Genomic DNA, 20707 nt, shown 5'->3' with positions numbered 1-20707 from the left:
TATAACAACAACAACAATTATTCTTATTGCCATTATTATCTAAACAAAGTTTCTTTTTTATTCATTTGTGTCTTTGTTTTGTCCTGTGAACATAAAACCTATTATTGGTCTACTTCTACTCAAAATTCGATGTTTGAAAAGGTTTATGGATGAAATCATTATAATAATGACATCTCATTCGGTTACATCACACCAGGTGCTCATCCACAGAGAAATCCCAAACGTTAAATTTGACTAGCTCAGATGACGAGCTCTCTTCCTTCACACATGCTTTTCATATTGAGTGTGGGCAGAAAAGTTACTCTAGAAACTAGAAAGTTGCTGTGTCACACCTGGCTAGTACACAATGTTAGACTGGAGTTATTGCCTAACGCCCACATCATTGTATTGGTGGTGTTTAAGGCTCTCAGTATGACAAATCTCCATCGAAAATAGCCCCGCATTTTGCCGTCATACCTGGGGGTGGAAGAATCTCAGCAGGAACTAAAAAGAAAGAGCTGGAGTTCACTCGAACCCCTCTTCTTATCTCTCACCCACCCTCAGCGCCTTTTGGTCTCCCTTCCTCGTTCTTTTCTCTGGCCCACACTGGGCAGTGGATGCTGAGCCAAGGGGGTGGAGGGTATTTTTAGCCAGCACAGTGTGCTGAAACAGTGGAGAGCGTTGTGCCCTCACAAGGACAAATCTCTCCAACTGGGAGAGAAAGTGAGAGAGAACAAGACCGAGAAATCTCTGAAAAAAATGACATTTCTCTTCTCTTCCCTACAGAAATAAAGGGTCTCAGAGAAAGGAGAGGTTGTCACATCTCAGGAACATCAGACATCAGATCAAACACCTCTCTCTCTCTCTTTTCACACGATTCATGAGACTATTTCTATGCGTTTCTGCAGAGGAGGATGTCAGGCCGTAGTTATTCAACATTCAGTTGAAAGCGGTCTTCAGTAAAGTGCTGCTAGAAAGAGGATTCTGGGAAGCAAAAGGCCTTTAAGAGCACAATGTTGAAACATCTACAATAGAGAAACGTCACAAGGTCAAAAGAAAGAGATACATTTCAAGCGATACAAAAAAAAAAGGTATTTCATTAGATCAAAAGTGGCAGTAAGGACATCTTTAAATTCTTTTGAAATTTCCATTTCTCGAAAAAAGCCATGGTTTCCACAAAACAAAAACATTATTTTAAGCAGCACAACTTTTTAAAATTGATGATGATAATAAGAAATGTTTACAATGACTTCTGATGGATCAGGTGACGCTTAAGAATACATACTGACAATCTGCTTTATCACAGTAATAAATTAAATTTTAAACGATATATTAATATATACAACTGTAAAATAATATTAATTTATTTGAATGTATTTTAAGGTTGTAAGATATAATATATAACATGTAATAATACATATTTACTACTACAGTAAAATAATATAATATAAACAATTCATTACCTAATCATAACCTAGTGAAAAAAAAAAAGTAACGCAAATAACTTTGAGATGGCTCATAATTGATCATGAATCTGATATTATAGCTTATACAAATTAAAAACGCTGGTCAGCAATGAAAATCAAAGTTTCAAAAACATAACATTTTTAATACAACCATTTTACTGGCAGTCAACTGCCCTATAAAAGCGTTGTGTGAAGATGGTGTCTTTCATGTTCTCGTGCTGTTATTTGTAGACCGAAAATCATTAGTCACTTCAAAAGAACCCAGAAATGACAGCACCATGGAGGATGAGGAAATGGTCATTGACTTCATTTGACCACTTTATGGTGGCGTGTGACTCCTAGGGACACAATTTCCACTTCAAAAGGGGCTCTCCGGAGCTGAAATGGGGTTTGCTATCATGCTCCACTTTGCTGTGATTCCCGAGTGGTATTAGATGTTAAATGTTCCCCCCATGGCAGAGGGAGGAATTCCAGCGCTGGAGTCTGAAGCGGGGGGAGGACGGTGGTGATTTGAGCCACTCCAGATGTTATCAGCCTCCAGGGCTAATGCTAGCAAGCCTGCATAAGGATCTCCAGGTTTGGCACGTAGTTTAAAAACGGTCACACACACACACATACACACACACTCATGTATGCGTCACAGTTGAGCTTTATCAGAACAATGTGTCTGAGTGCCTGAAGGTGGCTGTTTACAACAGTGCCTTGAACGCTTTCTCTCTTCCTCTCTCTGCCTTTCGTTCTTTTTCTCTTTGTATTTCACTTTTTAGCTTCCATTCCTTTCCATTTGTTTTCCTCTCACTCTAATGCGACAGTAAACATTTGATAACATCAAACTGTGATTCTATGTATTCATACTCTGGATGTAGGATAGTAGTGCTTAATAAAACAAAACTTCAATCATGAGATAACTACAATTATATATGCGCTACATGTTTCCCGACGAAGCACGGCATTGTTCTTTCACATGCAAGAAGCTCATGATCCTTTGTTTTCTGTGTCTCTGAGTCCCTCAGTCTGCAGCAAATGCTGCTCTACACAAACTCATCTCTCTATGTGCTCGGAGTATAAATTACTTCGGTGTAATGTGCTTTTGAGAAAATAACATGTATTGAAAAGAAGTAATTAACTGGCTATTGTCAAAACAAAGGGCTCACTGCATTTTATTTATTTTACAAAAAAACTGAACTGAACTGTTGTTTTAAAATAAAATTAATAAATTACATCAGCATCATAATCACCATCATCAGGTCCTAAAACATTTTGCTACACCTGCCTATTGCCAATGACTTCAGCTTTTTCCTATTTCATGGGAAGTGTATTTATTATTAATACCAATATAATTATTTTACCATGGCACTACGTTACATGTGTGGTTTTAACTCGTGATCTAAATGTATTTTTCTAGATGTTGTTTTTGATAATGACCACAAATTTACATCTGCATCCTAACTCAAGCTACTTCAACTGTTAATCCCAGCTACTGTCAAATGTGCATTTCTAAGAGACAAAAATATCAAGATTTTTATTGCAAATATCTTGGAGGTTGGGAACCTCTGCGATTGTCTGAAAACTGATGCATTCACTCTACCTGTGCCTGTCATTTGGCACAGGGCCTGAGAAAATATGCAAATTCATTGAATTATCTGGAGACAGTTTGTCTCAAAAGGTGGAGCAAAAATGATGCTCTGTAATGTGACTGCAAGACGAGGAAATTGTAACGTTTCACTACATTGCCATGTCCTTCTCTTAATCTTCCTGGGCTAAGAAACTCATTGGAATGTGTGAATCCATTCATGCCACCTGTCCCCGCTGTTAAACCGGTGTGACTACCTTGCGGGAGCACTGTCACTGTCAGGAACGGCTAAACAGATAGGAGGAGCAGCAGAGAAGAACAAAAAGAGGATGAATAAAGGAGAAAAGTTGTACAGGTCATAGATAGAAAAGTTTACAAGTTACATGATGGAACATGTTACTTGGTTGCTCCAGTTACAGTTCACTTTAACAAAACACATTTCAAAATATAGCTCGAAAAACCCTGACCTAAAGGATTAACATGCAGCGAGATAAATTGACCCTCTTACTTCCCTAATACACCACATTCCTATTTCTCCTGTTTCACTAAGAAGTCAGACACATTGCGGAAGTGAAATTGGTTCCAAATGTCATTTCATGTTGACATTAAACAGTCAGACTTGTGTACAGAGCGCATAAAAAAAAAGGTTTTTTAGTGACAATTCAAATTGTGCCTAAGCGTTACAGAGAAACTAAAGCACATGAAACTAGCCAACCAAAGAACAAAGAGACAATAATGCTAGCAATCTTTGATGTGCCAGCGAGTGTGCTATAGCTCTGGAAGAAATATTCAGTAAAACTGCCTTGCAAATGATTAGAGGGAACGCAACACGCAAGACCCCTGGCCTGGCAAAGACGTTTAAGATTCAAAAGTTTTATTGGCCCTTTCTAGCTAACACAACTAACAATGCCGACCATCTAACTGATGACTAACAATGAGGTACTTTAAGGAAACGCTGATAAATAGCTCTTGGCTGTTACTCTCTGAAAGACCCCAAACATCAAGCTGACTCATCAGAGTGGTTTATGTACATCTGGTTTGAAGCTGCCAGGAAGGATTCAGCCTTGCATTTTTTTTCCACAGGTCAGGCTCTTCTGGTTTAAGCACTTTGTGTCATTTTCTCCACACTTCTTCAGGGATGATCTGTGCAGTGATAATTCTCTATACCAACAACTCATTTTTATAGATATTTTTCCTTTATGTAAAAAAGAGAAGATTCGACCCACTTTACTACCATACTGTGGCATGCTTTTGGGTGAAACGGCTATCAATCAGTTGCTGATTAGATTGCGAAAAGTGAGTGTTGCATACCTGAATAGAGAGGCATTATAATTGTTTCACTGTGTGAATGATGAAAATAAACAGAGTACAACTGGAAAGTGTCTTAAAACCTGAAAATTAGCATTTTCAAACTTCTGGATACATAATCCCAAAGTCAACCACTTTCTTAATAATCTGTCAATTAAAATATTTAAAAATCTTCTCTCTCAAATCGTTCTGAGATTCCGGTCAGAAAGATATAGTTCTGCACAGGCCCCTCCCATAACTGTTGACTGACAAGGCGGTCTTACTTTAGACCTGCCCTGAGCTGAGATGTCTGCCATTGTGTTGACTCCGGTGCAGGGGAAAACAAGAATGTCTCTGATTAGGCGATTGGAGTGTTTAGTTGTTGGATGCAATAATGAATATAGCAGTCGTCATTAACTCCCCACATCTGAGCCACTTAAGACTCGGAGGATTAACGTTACTTTCATTTTAAAGGGAATGCACAGTTCCTGGATGTGCCTAAATGCGTAAACAACATCGTTCGCCATTCAGCTTCATCTGCAGAAGATGTATGAAAGTACATGAATCTTTGCAAATCTTTCCTAATAATATGCTAGTTAGCCAGTTATGCGGCTGTAGTTAACAGCTTGCTCATCACTTCATGGAAGAGAGGGGCAGAGTCATCAGAGCTCATTAACATTTAAAGGAATATGAACCTAAATAGCTTGCTGGAAAAAAAGAGCTGATTTTGACAAGGTAAAAAGGATGTTTTTACACTACTATTGAGAAATTTGAATGAAGATATGTTATAGACTTTTCATTAAGACCCTAAAGAATCATATCAACCTTTGGAAAATGGGCATCCAATGACCCTTTCAACAATGTCCTTACTACTTTCTGGGCCTTGAACATGGTATGTGTATGCAGGGTTAAAAAATCTCTCGGATTTCATCAAAAATAACAAAAATAAGGTCATATCGGTATGGAGCTATATGAAGGGGTCAATTAATGACAGTAACAAGTAACAAAGTTCACGTCTCACAGCCCCTGTCGGTTGTAATCAACAGATGGATTGTGTCTGACAAAAATCGACAAGATGATCGAATTTGAGAGTATTAACCCATGAAGGGAGTCTAAACAACATGGCGTTACATCATGGCGAGTGAAGATGATGGGAAACAGAGAGAGAACTCATAAATGTTTCATCTCCATCCATGAGATAGCTGTGTTTCCTTTGTGCATGCTAACAAAAGCAGTCAGAACCATTTATTGAAGCTAGTGTAAACAACATTCAACTGCGCGGCCACATTTTACTTTCCACCGTCGCACAAAGACACACCCTAAAACACACACAAACACAGAATGTTTTATCATGAGCTGATTTCCATACTGGCTGCCATCTCACCTGCCTGCTGGGTGTTGTGGACCAGCCAGCGCATGCTAAACGCTGCTACGTGTTCATAATGCATTTGTGTTTTACTTTATTTCCTTGCCCTTGTAGCGCATTCAGTCGCTCTATTTATCTCCTTCCCATTGCGATACACTCTTTCATTGCGATTTCTTCTCTTTATCTCGTTTCCTGCGCTCGTTTCTCTCAGCCACTCCCTCCTTTTTCTCAGTATGTGTGCGCTCTTGGGGTTGGGTTTTCTCTCTCAGCTAGACACTCATTAATAATCCAGCATAGTGCTGGAATCCACCGGCTCCTCCGAGGGAGTCCAAGACTCCAGTGAAGCACAGGGTGTTATCTATCTATCTATCTATCCATCCATCCCTCCACTTTCACTCTCTCCGCTTCTCCACCTGCATGAATTCACACAAACCATGAGGAGAGAAGTATGCTAGCCATCTAAGCAATGTCATATCAAAGAGTGCTCGTGCAAATCTGCGGATTTGAAGCAGAGGAGGCTGATTGGTCGTTCTCTCAATGAAGGAGACAGAATGAGGACACGCTGGAGCTGGTTCTTCATTCAGCGGCATAATAAACAGCACATGCTGCTCCAACACTGCAGAAAGGGGCGGGGTCACCGGCTAACTGAGGAATTAAACATGAGCAGAGTGGAGGACACGCCCACTCATATACTACATCATTTATGGTTGGCTGTGAGCAGGCAAACGCACACATCCTAGCCTGACCTGAACATTTATGGCCAATATTAACACAAACAACCGTTTGAGTTGATGAATCACTAGAGCACTGTTTAAAACGGGAACCAGAAAAACTGTGCAGTAGATACACTAAGGGGTTGAGGTATCATGGGACAAACACCATAAAAATACTGCAGGTAGTGAAAGATAACATAAGAAGTACTTCCACTATCTACATGAATCGGATTCACCAATTATATCGTCAGTTCTCGTCAGGACCAGCCTTAATAGAGCAAACTGTTTTGCCTAACATTCTTATCGGGGGTTATTATCGTTAACTAAAACTATTAAATAATAAAGCTAAAGTCAGATAAAATGTTTTTGTTTTTTTAAATATACAAATATACTATATATACTTATGGGTCAATGACGTGACGCCCCTTTTTCTGTCCGGGTTAATTTTATTTTGCAGAAAAAATTAAAAAATACATAAAAATTTCTCATCTACTTGTTATACCTTCTTCACCTACTAAACCACTCTAACTTATCCAAATTTTTAAGTTTTTCATAATTTTTCTGCTATCCGAAGTGCCAAAACATCATATGGGGCGACCGTCCAGCCTTGACTTTTGTTAGGACAACTGGTTTAAAAACACTTTAAATCAACTTAAATATATCCCTTTTCCTAGTTGGCATAATTTCAAACATGTTTTACATCCATTGACAAAACTATAAAGCATTTGCACATATATTTCTATCATGATATACAAACAAATGTTGTCCGAATTATGTTGATTCTATCCATATCATCCGGGGCGACCATCAAAAAACCACAATTTTGGGACCTTTATTTTGAAAAACATCTCAAGGATGGGATATTGCATCAGCCAGACACAAGTGAAGACCCCCTGGAAACAACTGTAAGGTAACTCAGTCTTTCTCATATAGTAAGAAAAAGCAGTTTTTTAACTGCTGTAATGTCGTAGTCACTTTTGGTCATCATGTGGGCGCACCACCCCAAAACTGTGAATTATACGTTTTTTCTCAAAAATCTATATTTTGATGATAAATTTGATAGTGGCATATCACTAGAAGAAGCTAGTTTGGTTTCTGAGGCTAACTGTTAGCCTCTTATACTTGAATGAACTTGAAAACATCATATGGGGCGACCAAGTATCATGTGGGGCGACCACTGCTGAGTGTTTTAAATTATAGATATATGTCCTGTATTTGTAGTTTTCATATTCTATACATCAATTATATACATAGAGTTAATTGTTTAAGCATAATTATTTGTATATTTTATCTTTTTTTCTAAATTCAGCCATTTTCCATTCCTTTTATAGGGATAAGCATTAATTTTTGTTGTAGTACAATCCTACAGGAAAAATGTAAAAAAACTATACAGAATGACATTCCATTTATGTGACTATATTAGTCATTTTAAACAAGTTTTAACCTATTTTACCTATTTCCTAGATGGCACGATTAACAAGCAAAGAGAGACTGCTCGTTATAGACAGAAAGTCAACTCCGACCCTGCAGCAAGAGCAGAGTATCTTGCAAGGAAAAGAGAGAGGTAAAGAAAAAAGAGCTAGATTCACTAGAGCTACAGAAAGTAGGAGACCAGGGTAGATCAAATAAACAGTTTAGACTGTATGCTACAATGAGCTATTAAACATTGGTCACCAAACAGCTGTTCTCTAAAGAGAGTAGGTTCAGGATAAGGAGGAAAGGACACAGGTGTAGAATGTGTATCTTGTTGTTGATGAACAACTCTGTACACTATTGTTTCAGCTACCAAAGAAGAAAGCATGAGGGAAAGATTCCATATGTGAAGTCAGATGACTTATCAGAGAGGGAGAGGAATAATCTGAGAAACAAGTGGAAGGCTGCATCCAGAGGATACAGGGAGAGAAGAAAGAGGGAGAAGGCAATGTTGGACCTGACACCTCAATCCATAGAGAACACTCTGCCAGATCCAGCAGGTGTAGAATTAGTGGAGGGGCAGCAAGAGAGTCCAAGGGGGTGTGGTGGTGGATGCTCCACCTCAAAATGAGGATTTCCTTGGCGATACATCAGTTTAACTGGCTGCACCAGGCAGAGCAGTTCCGCTACCTTAAACAAAACATCACAGGGTGTGAAGCTGTTCTGCATGTTGACTTCTCAGAGAATTATGCATGTAAGCTGAACACAGAGGTTCAGGCATTTCACTTTGGAGGTAGCAGACAGCAAGCGACTATCCACACAGCAGTCCTGTACACTGTGCATGGAACAAAGTCCTATGCAACACTCTCTGACAGCCTGCGCCATGACGAGCGGGCGGTGTGGGCACATCTAGAGCCCATCTTAGGAGAGCTTCGTGAAACCTTTCCACAGATCACAACCCTCCACATTCAGAGTGATGGGCCGGTTACACAGTACCGAATAAAAACAACTTCTACCTCCTCAGTACTGTCCCTTTCCTTTCTGGGTTCACTAAGGTGACCTGGAATTATTCAGAAAAGTCTCATGGGAAAGGGGCCCCAGATGGGATTGGTGGGGCAATAAAAAGAGAAGCAGATCGCTTTGTCCAACGAGGTGGTGAACTTCAGACACCACAGCAACTCTATGAGATGCTGAACACAAGATTAGGCTCAAGCATCACACACTATTGGGTAAACAGAGAAAGCATTGAAAAGTGTGATGAGCTAATTCCTGACAATTTGGAGGCTGTGAAGGGCACCTTTAAAATACACCAGGTTTGGTCTTCCCAGCCTTCGCAGATCACTCACAGGACTGTTTCATGCTTCTGTAGGAAAACAGAGAAGAGTCCATGCCCTTGTTACAAGCCCGTAACAGTAGACCTGAGAGTGAGACGCACTGTGTGCAACACTGAGAATCTCCCAAGCTCTCCTCCTCAACCACCTAGGGAACAAGAAAACCTAGATCTTTGTGGCAAGTTTGTTGTTGTCATTTATGATGAAAAGCCTTATGTTGGCCAAGTGCTTGCGGTTGAGGGAGAAGAAGTGCAGGTCAACTGTATGCTACAATCTGGTGACAAAAACCTGTTCGTGTGGCCACAAACTGTAGATTAAATTTTCTATGACAGAAAAGATGTGCATGCTGTGATCTCTGAGCCTGAGCCAGCAACATCACGCTTCTCAAAGCTGACTCTCCAAGATTGGGTGAAGTTCAGTAATACCTCAGCTTAGAGAAATGCAAGTTGTGTTCATCACTGCCTTATGTGGCTAAATGGGTCCAGAAAAATAAATTATTTGTGATATTTGAATGTTGAAAGGTTAATTGAGGCGCAAGTAGTGTTAGTCCCTGTCCAATGAATCAAAAAGGTTCCAAAAAAGAGATTCTTTACTCAGCTTCTTAAGTTCTTGAGTTCTTGAAGCATTTAATGTGTGTTGCAATAAAATTGTTTAAATGTTAATGTCCTTCTGATTTGTTATATTTAAATGTTGAAATGTTATTTCAATAAAAAGAGTTAAATTTTATTTCGTCTTGAACTCTTTTGTGAACATTTTAACTGAAATTTTTATACCTGTGGTTTTCTTATCATTTGGGGCGACCCCATGTCATGTGGGGTAACCAACAAATGGCAATAATTACACTAAATTCATAACCAAATATCCATCAGTTTAGCCTCAAATATTAATCAGTGTTATGCTATTGCTGAATGTGTAATATCTGTATAAATGCTAATTCAGTTTTTTTGCTTTTGAAGTAAAAATCAGTATTGTAACTGGATTACGAGGAGACTCTGATATTATAGAATAAACTTGTAAAATAATGGTATTCATAAAATGAAAGGGCACTAAAGTTTGTCTTTCTTCATCAGTTTATCTACTTACTGATATGTGTTCAACTAGTCCTAATGATACATGAAAATGTGAATTTTGAGATATATTACAGTCGCCCCAGATGACTTTTTAAGGCTATGTATTATTAACGCAAGTGTAAAAACACTAAAATGTCAAATTTTTACTTTTCTTTATAAAGGCATGTGTACACTACATTCCAAACGTTTGTAAAATGGCCAAACATATCCATATTTTTGGTATTTTAAAATTAGCCTATTCAAAAGTCTTATCCACAACGACCCTTATATACTTATACTATATATACTAAATATATACTAAGATATAAAAAATATTTAAGATATACTAAAAATATACTAAATACAAACAAAAAAGAGATGATGTACACTAATTAAAAAAAGGATTAAGCATAAAATATAAAATAGAAGCTAAAGCTGAACTAAAAATCTAACTGAAATCCTTAAATGGTAATAAATAAAATATTAAAATGATTAAATATAATAATAATAATTTCAAAAAGTCATAAAATGAGTAAAATCCAAAAAAACAAAAATTACAAAAATAAAAGTTAATCTTTTAAAAAGTGAATCCAAAATAATTAAAATCTGCAATAACAAATAAATCAGCCAATCAGTGCCCTCGGATGTTATGGTTTAGGCTTATGATTATAAAACATCTTTATCAAAACAATAATTATCTGTTTTTAGGGATAGCCTAGTGTTTAATGGCCAAGTATATAAATAACAATAATAGCAAAATCTAATATATACATATTTTTACCAATATAATACATCTAAATTAAAGTATGTAATATTTATATTACATATTATTTATATTTGAATGTTTGACAGGAAAGTTGTTCGAGGTTCAAGAAAGGATGTTGATCCAGGAAAGCGTCCTACTTGCACAAATCACTTGCTTAGCTCAAGGCATCACATTTGAGTGCCATATTATCCATCAAACCGCTTGATGCGAAAACTTAAATCCAGGCCTCAGGTGTTACTGTATACATGGTATTACATCTGAGTCATACACGCTAACATCTCCAGCATAGCTTCACGGTGTTGATAATCCATAGCACTGAGGTGAAAGCAGTCCTGCAAAGCCACAGTTATTCAATACAGCGCAACATTGAAGGCTCTGTTAGCGTACCTAGCATTGTTTTACACAAAGATGACAGAGCACCTCGCCTGGACGCTTCCCTAAGGAGACTTCTAGAAGAAAGCGGTAAATCAGTCTTTTCTGTACTCTCAGTCAAACAGCTGTCCGTTTGAGGATCATATAAGCCTGAGATTATCTTCAGAGGAAACAGATGTTGTACGGTAGAGAGATCTTCTCACACTCTTGGCTCTTTAATAAAGACAGAACCCACTTCTTTTGCGTCGAACAGAAGTCGAGGCAGCCTTCCTGTTTGTTCCTTCCACCTAAAGGGTCTTGTTTCTAAATGGGCATTTTCCTAGAAGGAACAGACGGTCACAGCAGAGGTCAAAGGTGTCTTATTTCGGGAAGCATCGAATACAGAGGAGAACAATAGCAGCCATGGCACACTGCCTTCTGGGAGTGTGTGAAGGTCATATCTAAAGGTCATTATCACTATTAAAAAAAAAATACAATCTGATTTCTTGGTTTCAATAAGCAACAGACAGATTTACCGCTGTACCACTGAATTTTCATGGACAAGATCCAGTCTCAGGAATCCATGTGATCAGGAATTTTCAGTGAGGCATAATAGTTGACTCACACAGTTTTCACAACAGACCGACTGAAATTTGCTTGGTTGCTATTGACAGACAATGAATAAGTTTTTGCTTGTGAAATTTCACAGAAATTTTGCTAACGTGGCCAAATTGTGAAAGCAAACCTGAACTCCTGGTGTTAGTGTGAATGATGCATCAGCTTATATTATTTCAAAGAAAAAAAAAATCCTTCATCAAAATATAACAACTCGCTTTGACACAACGTTTCTTTTCTGCTAAAATCATTGGAGTTTTCTCAGATATCCGCTTTTTAAAATGTCATTATAAATGTAAATTAGGTTGTTCATGCCATTTCAAGGGTTCTTTTAAATTAACAAACAAATATTTCTACTTCCCAACTCTACAGAATGTAAAGTCAAAATATGCCTATTGTTTATGAACAATTTAAGGAAACACCTACATTTCTGAAGCAGACACTTCAGTAAAAATCAAATTAGTATTTATAGTAGTTATAGAGTTATATTTGGAAATGCAACATGACTGACATTGTAGGTCACATGATAACTGCAACATGGTGAATGTAGTAATCTGAATTATAGTACTACGGTGAAAAAAAAGTGTTGTGGTACTTTAATTCAGTAAGGATGCATTCAAGTAATCAAAACTGACTGTAATATATATATATATATATATATATATATATATATATATATATATATATATATATATATATATATAACTACTAAGCTGTTTTCAACATTGATAAATATTTATTGAGCAGAAAATCAGCATATTAGACAGATTTCTGAAGGGTCATGTGACACTGAAGACTGGAGTAATGACGCTAAAAATTCAGCTTTGATCACAGGAATAGATTACATTTTAAAATGCATTCGAACAGAAAACAATTATTTTAAATTGGTAGAATACTTAGAATATTAAGAAGCTATTTTTTTGTCCGTGCACTACATACTCTAACAGAATGCAGGAGATGGTGTAGAATCAAATTAAGGGTAGGCTTAAAACAGTCAAACGTTCTGCAAGTGTTTGCACACACATACACACACACACACACATCCTCACTCACGGCTGTCACCAGCTGGTCCAGGTGGTGATGGCATATTAGCACTAATGAATATGGAAAAAACTTGAATTAATGAGCTGCGTATGAAAAGAAGACCTGAATTCTCACTAATACTCTAGTACACTATGTACATCACGCATTTTCACAGTTTAAGAGAGGTGAACGATGTTAAATTCGGAAGCCAGAAAAGCAAAGACAAAAAGAATGACAACATCTGCATCTTAATTGGAACATGTCAACACTTTTAAATGTAAAACAGAGCCTGTTGTTTAACAGGCTCTCTCCAGCCCTTCCAGACAGGGCAGTTACTGTGGCCTCAAGCAAAGGGGTCAAAGGTGCCTGGACAGACATCTGCCACAACAATGACTCAGACTGTCTGACACAACAGAGCAGCGCAGATTTACAGCACACATGTTTGAAAAGCCTCCACTTCTCCTTTCTGCTCTGCTTGCTTAACTCCGGGTTTCAATGGCTGATTGTGGAGCGCTGGGCAAAACAAAGAACAAAAGAACCCTAAACCGGTGGCAATGATTTTTTCATCATCACTTAAACGTCAGCCTTTGTTTGACCAACAGCCTGAATCATGCGAGTCAGCAAATATAGAGGCACAACATCAGCAGAATGAGCAAATGTGAGATATGCATGTGTGCCTAACAGATATTTAAAATCGCAGGCCATCTGCTAGCAGCTATGCAATAAATTAATTAATTTATCATTTGATATTGCTAACTCCAACAGACTGCTAAAAATGTGTGTGTAAATTAATTCAGATGCAAACAATTTATTGTTTTATGAGCATTATATATATATATATATATATATATATATATATATATATATATATATATATATATATATATATATATATATATATATATATAAATTACTAGTATAAAGTCAAGCTCTCGTTCTAACAGCTGGAGTGAGTGTAAGATATAGTAGACTTCACACTGAACTAAGCTTCTTTGGGTGGTTTGTTTCACCCAGAGAAAGCCTGTCAGATCAGAGATGGATCCAGCAGTTAACCTGCAGCCGTTGCAAAACACGCCACTGGCATAACACAATGGAAACTTGCAAACTTGCAGAGACGCATTCGTCTTAACACCACATCGAGGAGGAGATGGTGTGTGCAAGTCGAGGAGAAGAAACCATCATATCACATCAGAGGGCTCCAGTCACCCTCTCCACTGGAGGTGACAGTACAGTACGCTTCGGCCTTACAAAGTCACAGCTATGTCTTCAACATTATCGAAGAAAGCTTGTTTCCTGTCACAGATGCTAAATGAGATCTATTCCAAGGTCTATACAATGTCTACGGTCTCCTCTTTTAACAAGAACTGTTATCTTAATCTACTATCTCTGACAATAAAAAGTAATAAAAAGCCTGTTTAGAATGAGTGGTTAGGGTATTTCAAGTCACATGCTTGTGTTTGCTTGTGTAAGCCACTCAAGAGGTGCTTCTCATAGCAAACAGCTCACGCCAAGTAAACAAATACTTGTAGGTAACCGACTGGTGTCCGTGGTGTAAAACGTCATCCGGATTAACTGGATTTAAAGGGACAAACGAGTTTGTCAGACACCGGGCCATTAAGAGGTCTTAGCGCCTGTTTATGGTGAAGTGCACTCGAGAAGAGAACCGAATGCTAGAGAAAATTAACTTTCCACTCAACAGGGAGAAAGTGTGGGAACTGCTGGATGCTGTACATGAGCAAACAAGGAAAGTTAAACAGGTTGTTGAATTTAGAAGATTTACAAACCAGACTTCTTAGGTAAATATACCAGGAAAATGATGTGGCTTCGGTTGAAGGTGCTCGTATTCACACTTTGTGAACAAGCGTCCTGGTCGCCTTCAGTCAACAATGCACTTTTGTTTAAAGAAATAAATTCACCCATTATTGCTTATTTACTCACCTTCACATTGGTCTAACCAGTATGATTTTTTTTTACCAACAAAACATGAATTTGTGGGGAATATCTGCGCACTCCTTTGAATATATTGACACTGAGTGATGACGAGCTGTCAAGATTCAAAATAAAGTGCAGGAAATGGCCTGTGTGACTTGTGCACTATATTCCAAGTACACCAGAATTTAAAGGGATAGTTCAAGCACAGCTTTAAACCGAAAATAAATATGCTGGACCCCAATGACTTTTGCTGTAGGATTAAAAAAGCTTTTTCAAAAGAATACAATGTTTTACAATGTCTTCAGTCACGTGACCGGTTCAAAGACCTGGAGGGCAAAAAACATCTTCAGAACGGCAGCACACGCCTGTCAGTTTTTCATCTGATTCAACACTGCAAATATTTAGATCACCCCTCAAAACAACAAACAAGTGAAGGTATGTGAACAAAATTCAAGTTTTGGCAATTTGCTATCCATATTAGGCACCCGCGGCAATATTTCACTTAATTTTGACTTATTTGCGTTTTACTACATTACTACTTAATGCAAACTGCATAAAAAATAACTGGCAAAGAAATTAACATTACGTAGAAAATATCAATAGGAAATATCCACATCTTTCACATAATTTTTCCATAAAAGGTCATACCATTCTTGACAATTATCCGACAACAAATGAGACTGAATCCAATTAAATCATCAGACAGACATTACGTTAATCTAAGACCATTTTCCTCGAATCACAGTGGCAATGAAAGCTTGCTTCTGTTTTCCTGCAACATTGCACAAAACAGCAAAAATAAATCACCTAACACCAAGACAACCAAACAACAGCCAAACCAAAAGCAAAGCCTTGGTGATGTCAACGAGTTGAGCTTCATGAGCTTCATCAGGAGAGTTTTTATATATCCCTGGGAACAAAATCATCTAGATGTTTTCTTAATGAAAACTCCCGTCTCTATGGAACAAACTGACCAACCAACGCCGGCTTGAACGCTGGGATAAACTCACAGAAGACAATGGCACAGCAGTGAGCCAAAACAAACACTGATTCTGCCCCTGACGTTTGATGACCCAGACTTCCTCAGTCACTTCGTAGCTTCATCGCTGATATCAGAGAGAGCGGAGTGCAACTGACAAATAGGTTAATTAAATCATACCCACAGGAATGTATGAGAGAAATGAGAAAATAAGAGTCTGAAGACAGACCTCAGGCGCCCCGAGAGTTCAGAATTCTTCAGGATCAGGGTGGTGATAAGACGAAACCCACCTGCACTGCAGAATCTGATCCCAAAACCCCAATGTGATGTTGATGAAAGGCAGAGCAGAAGTACCATCTAAAGCACAAGAAGCCAGCATAACTGGGTTTGGAGGGGGTTTGGGAGCGAGTCTAGCTTTTCCAAACAACAGATCATATGAAACACAGTCTGCTGGAAAAGACGTGTCTGGTATCAAACCATTCTATTTTCAGCATTGTTTCTGGCTGGCTCAGATAGACATCACTGAGGATCCTGATAAGGCTGATGACTGAATCTTTCAGGCATCAGAAAATCATTTTGATGATTAAACCCCCAATACCAAGCCGGGAATTTCAAAAATAGCCTAATGCCCGGCTGTGTGAGTGGAGTAAGACATTTAAGGCAAAACATGACACTTGAAAGCAAAAATGAACACGGCAGTAGATGAGGCAAGACATTTCAACGTGTTTAAATCACACTGGGTTTCTACAGCTGCACACCACACCATACATCTGATACTTCTCACATAATTAAGGTGAACCTGGTCTAGAAAGCAAAAAATCAAGGGTCCAAACTCCATTTATTTACCACAGGCCTTCTGTTTTATTACATTTGCAGACTTTGCCTTTTTGATTAACTCCACAGACATATTGTGTATTAGGCCAGTTTCACACAAACATATGGCCGTTTCGATTCTAAAATGTGGAAAAAGATGATGGAGTTACACATTTCAGAAAATTTTGATGAATAAAATCAAAAGCAGGGCTGTACACTTCAAATTCAAAGTTTAATAGATGGTGAACGTTAAATCAAAAAAAGTCTGCATTTCCTGCGTGGCCATTATTTTATTTGATAAAAAAAAATCAGATACACCTAAACCTTTAACTTGAAGAAATTATGACAAGAATATATTAATATTGTACAACTCAACATTAAGGAACAATAGAATTTTCTTAGAAATTTTTTTATTTAAAAGGCGAACCTGTTGTACAAGTCTTATTGTATTGCTAAACCTGAAATAGCTTGTTCATTTTATTGGATATTTCAGAATATTAAGCTGTATTAAGCATTTATTTGATCACCTTTGTGAATAATAGTTTTCGTAGGTCCTCACAAATATGCAATAAAAGCTCATGGGGGTCTTCAAACCCGTACTCAGCTAGCATCCTGGCTACGCTCACATGTCAAGCAGAGAAACAATGTATGCCTGGCCAAGTGCAGCAAAAAGGCCGAAAACAGACCCCATAAAAGGTCCCCATAGGGGTGCGTAAGCTTCAAAGGGACAAATGTTAAAGAGCAACACCTGGCATGCTCAGCTTTGTGGTGACTTGTTGCCTTGGTGACGGACCCTCCTGTCTGATACTCGAATAACCAGCAGATGACGCAGGATGCTCATTTTAAATTATGAGAATGAGATTACGCCAAAATTTCCCCATAGATCACCGTGCGGGACATTCAACATAAACAAGACTGCAGTCGAGAGCGCAGAACAAATTCTAGCACGCTTGAAGGGCTCCTAGGTTTCAAGAGCTTCAGAGAATTCTTCTTCAGTTGCGTAAAAAGGAAGTTATGAAAGACAAATCCCCAAGATTTGATCTGAAATGTGGCAACACTATTTGTCATCTGAGGTCAAAACAACACGGCCTGAAATTAACTTTGGGAAAACCAATTTAAGCTGTGTCAAATCTGTCAGTTCCTCCTGGCCCTTCATGCTTCCTTCAATTTCGAATTAAATTTCACTTGTCTTGCGAATGCAATGTGGCGTATGAGAAAATATACCTGTCAAATACCTCTTCTCTCCAAAACAAGAGCAAAAGTTCTCCTACTTCACTGGTGTTTAGTTAAGGACCCCTGGGCCTGTTCATCCTACGTTCACACAGACTATACTGGCCAGCCGGTGTATCAGTGTACAGCGTTTAATTACGATTGTGTGATTTTCTCAGCTGATGCCCCCCAGACCAAGGAAGTTGCCGGGGTTAAGACACAGCTGAGATGATTTTCTGTGGAAGAGTCTCAAGCCCCCAAAACCCAGACGGCACGCGGAAATCCCTAATCACTTCACCACAGCTGTTATTATGGACAACTAATCACGTAGAAATTAAATATTAAGCATTCTAATCACTTCTAGGAACGCGTGGATGACCCTTACCGCACCTATTTTTAGGGATCATTTTGGATTATGCATCAATGCAAAGTCTCTCTGAAGAAGGGATAACAGTCTGTGAAGACGTAAACGACACTCACATGAGGTATAAAATTAAAAGCCTTTGTTGGAATAAGGATATTATATTAAAAACCACAATCAAGCGGGCATCATCAGGATGTGCTTATGAGCCAATGATAAGTTTAGGTAAATTCTTTGGCACTCAAGTTCAAAGTGTGGCACCACACCTGGCAAAGCCTCCTTAAAATCAGGGTGGTGGTAAAGCTGGTGATCTACTGCATGAAAGCCAATGAGTGATGGCCAATGAGGCCAAAAACGTCAATACACAGTTGTGAACTGAATTCCGTCATTGTGCTCCAGTCAATGCTGATGCAGAAGGAATGATGCCGTATTATTCGCCGCATGGATTTTGCATGCATTTGCAATAAATGCATGCAATAATTATGGGCTGCTCGTAAGGAGGGTTTCCCACACCACAGTCCAATGATATACAAACACATTCTCTTCATAATAATAATAATAATAATAACAACAAAACAGGGCTACCCTACTTAATATAATGGTATTTAAACAAATATTAACATGAACCAGAAGAACTGGAAACCCCAGTCATATGTTTACATGCTGCTATGACAATAAAGGACCTTTGTGTAAATGTTTTGGAGTAATATGTAAATTTGTACAAAAAAACTAAAACAGCATCATCACACACACACACACACACACACACACACACACACATATCCATGATATGTATATCATTCACATCTTTACACATATGTAGTGAATTACACATATGTATACATATATATACATAAACATATATACATATATAATTTAACAATGCACGCACTAAACCTGCCATGCGTCTGTGCCATACCCTGCACGCGCAACACTATTGCCAAATAAGATCCGACTGTATCTCCGTCTATGGGAGGTACATGCAAGCATTTCCAAGGAGAGACATTGAAGCTGAAAGTCTGTCTTCCCAGCACTCCGCCGTTACTCGTAACGTTGTAAATAAATAGGATGGTTAATTGATTCATCAAATACGATGAACGCCGCTCGGAAACGACGAGTAACCGTCGCCCATTCCACGTCAACTAGCTGAACGTTATGCTAGGTAGTCCTCTGGAGATTGTACCTACCCGTTATGTTGATATGCAGTCGTGTGGATGAGGAGGATCCGCTGCTCTTTTGCTCTGGTGTCCGTATAGTGGGAAGCGCTGGAGATGAAGAACACCTTCGCCAAGTGTAAACGCTTCGTCCTTCGGCTTCCTTTCCTGTTAAACAGTAACTCCTGGTTTTCGTGCCTACCGGTCAGCACATAGCAAATGCAAAGGGTTTGTGATCAGGGGATCACCGTGATTCAAGAGTGCAGCCGCAGAATTAAGGACTAGTGTGTCTATCTACTGTAGGACGCGGATCTGGTATCATATGAAGACGCCGTGCGCATACGGGTGCTCTGCTACAGCTTCTGCGCTTGGGGCGGGGCTAGTGTGCATTATTCATGAGGGGGTGGGGTATACGTCTGCCTCGCGTTCTCCGCAAGCTACGCTTTGGATTAAAGCTGTAATGCAGAATAATTAATCATAGATAAATGCTGGCCGTGTTTCAATATTTTCTACAGCTTAGTTATTTGTAGAGTTTCTAAAATATATAAATAATTAAGAAATGTAGATCTAAATCTTAAATCTTAAAAAAAAAAAACTGCAGTTTGTTTTTGTTATTTATTTATTTATCTTACGTTATTGAAATAATTATGAGAAGGCATACATCTAAATATAGTTATTCTTGAGTTCTCTTAACTACCTTAAGTAAAAGAAACATATTTACAATTGGGGCCGTGGTATGAATTAATGTGTCAACTATTTTTGGTTTGTTTAGTCATTGATCCTATCTGATCTTCTGTTGCTCAAACGTGCCTACAGGCATCAAGGCCCTTCTGGTGTTAATACCAACCTATACATCATTACTCATGTTTTCCACTTTATATCTGACACTTAACATTTAAGCATGAAAAGGGTATTAATGGATTATAGACTAGCCTATAATTCATGACACTTTCTGAATATCTAAGGGCTGAGAGTTGTAAATAACTGAGCGAGAACAGGCTACTGTATAAAATGTGCTTTATTTAAGATCTGTTTTCTAGTAATTATTTTGATCAAAGGATAAAACAAAGAATTAGCATTTTTTTCCTCAGTAAAATGCTGCCTCTGAGGGCATAAGGCCATACATGGATTTAATTAATTTGCACTTTATACCTTTTTAAGAAACTCTCTATGCCAACGAACCCAGAAAAACAAAGCTTGTGTAGTTTGCCTTCAGACATCACTGTGACTCACAAAAGTGAAAATTCACACGTATTTCACGTGAATGTATCATTCATTTAAACAGACAGAAAGCAAACAATAAAAGTGTTTGCATACAATAAACCAC

The 20707-nt window shown here is 38.3% G+C and overlaps 1 protein-coding gene across 4 annotated transcripts in view; it reads right to left on the bottom strand.

The window, feature by feature from the left end:
* Window positions 1-19535, bottom strand: part of tanc2a (tetratricopeptide repeat, ankyrin repeat and coiled-coil containing 2a) — a 132103-nt gene extending 112568 nt beyond the window's left edge. For all 4 annotated transcript variants that reach the window (XM_043233878.1, XM_043233880.1, XM_043233876.1 and 1 more), the window contains exon 1: window positions 19414-19535. The gene's annotated coding sequence lies outside the window, so the exon portion shown is untranslated. The remainder of the gene's footprint in view (window positions 1-19413) is intronic.
* Window positions 19536-20707: the final 1172 nt, after the last annotated feature.

This window comes from Puntigrus tetrazona, chromosome 3, assembly GCF_018831695.1.
Source record: "Puntigrus tetrazona isolate hp1 chromosome 3, ASM1883169v1, whole genome shotgun sequence".
NCBI classification, from domain to species: domain Eukaryota; kingdom Metazoa; phylum Chordata; class Actinopteri; order Cypriniformes; family Cyprinidae; genus Puntigrus; species Puntigrus tetrazona.
This window is presented reverse-complemented; position numbering and strand designations above follow the sequence as displayed.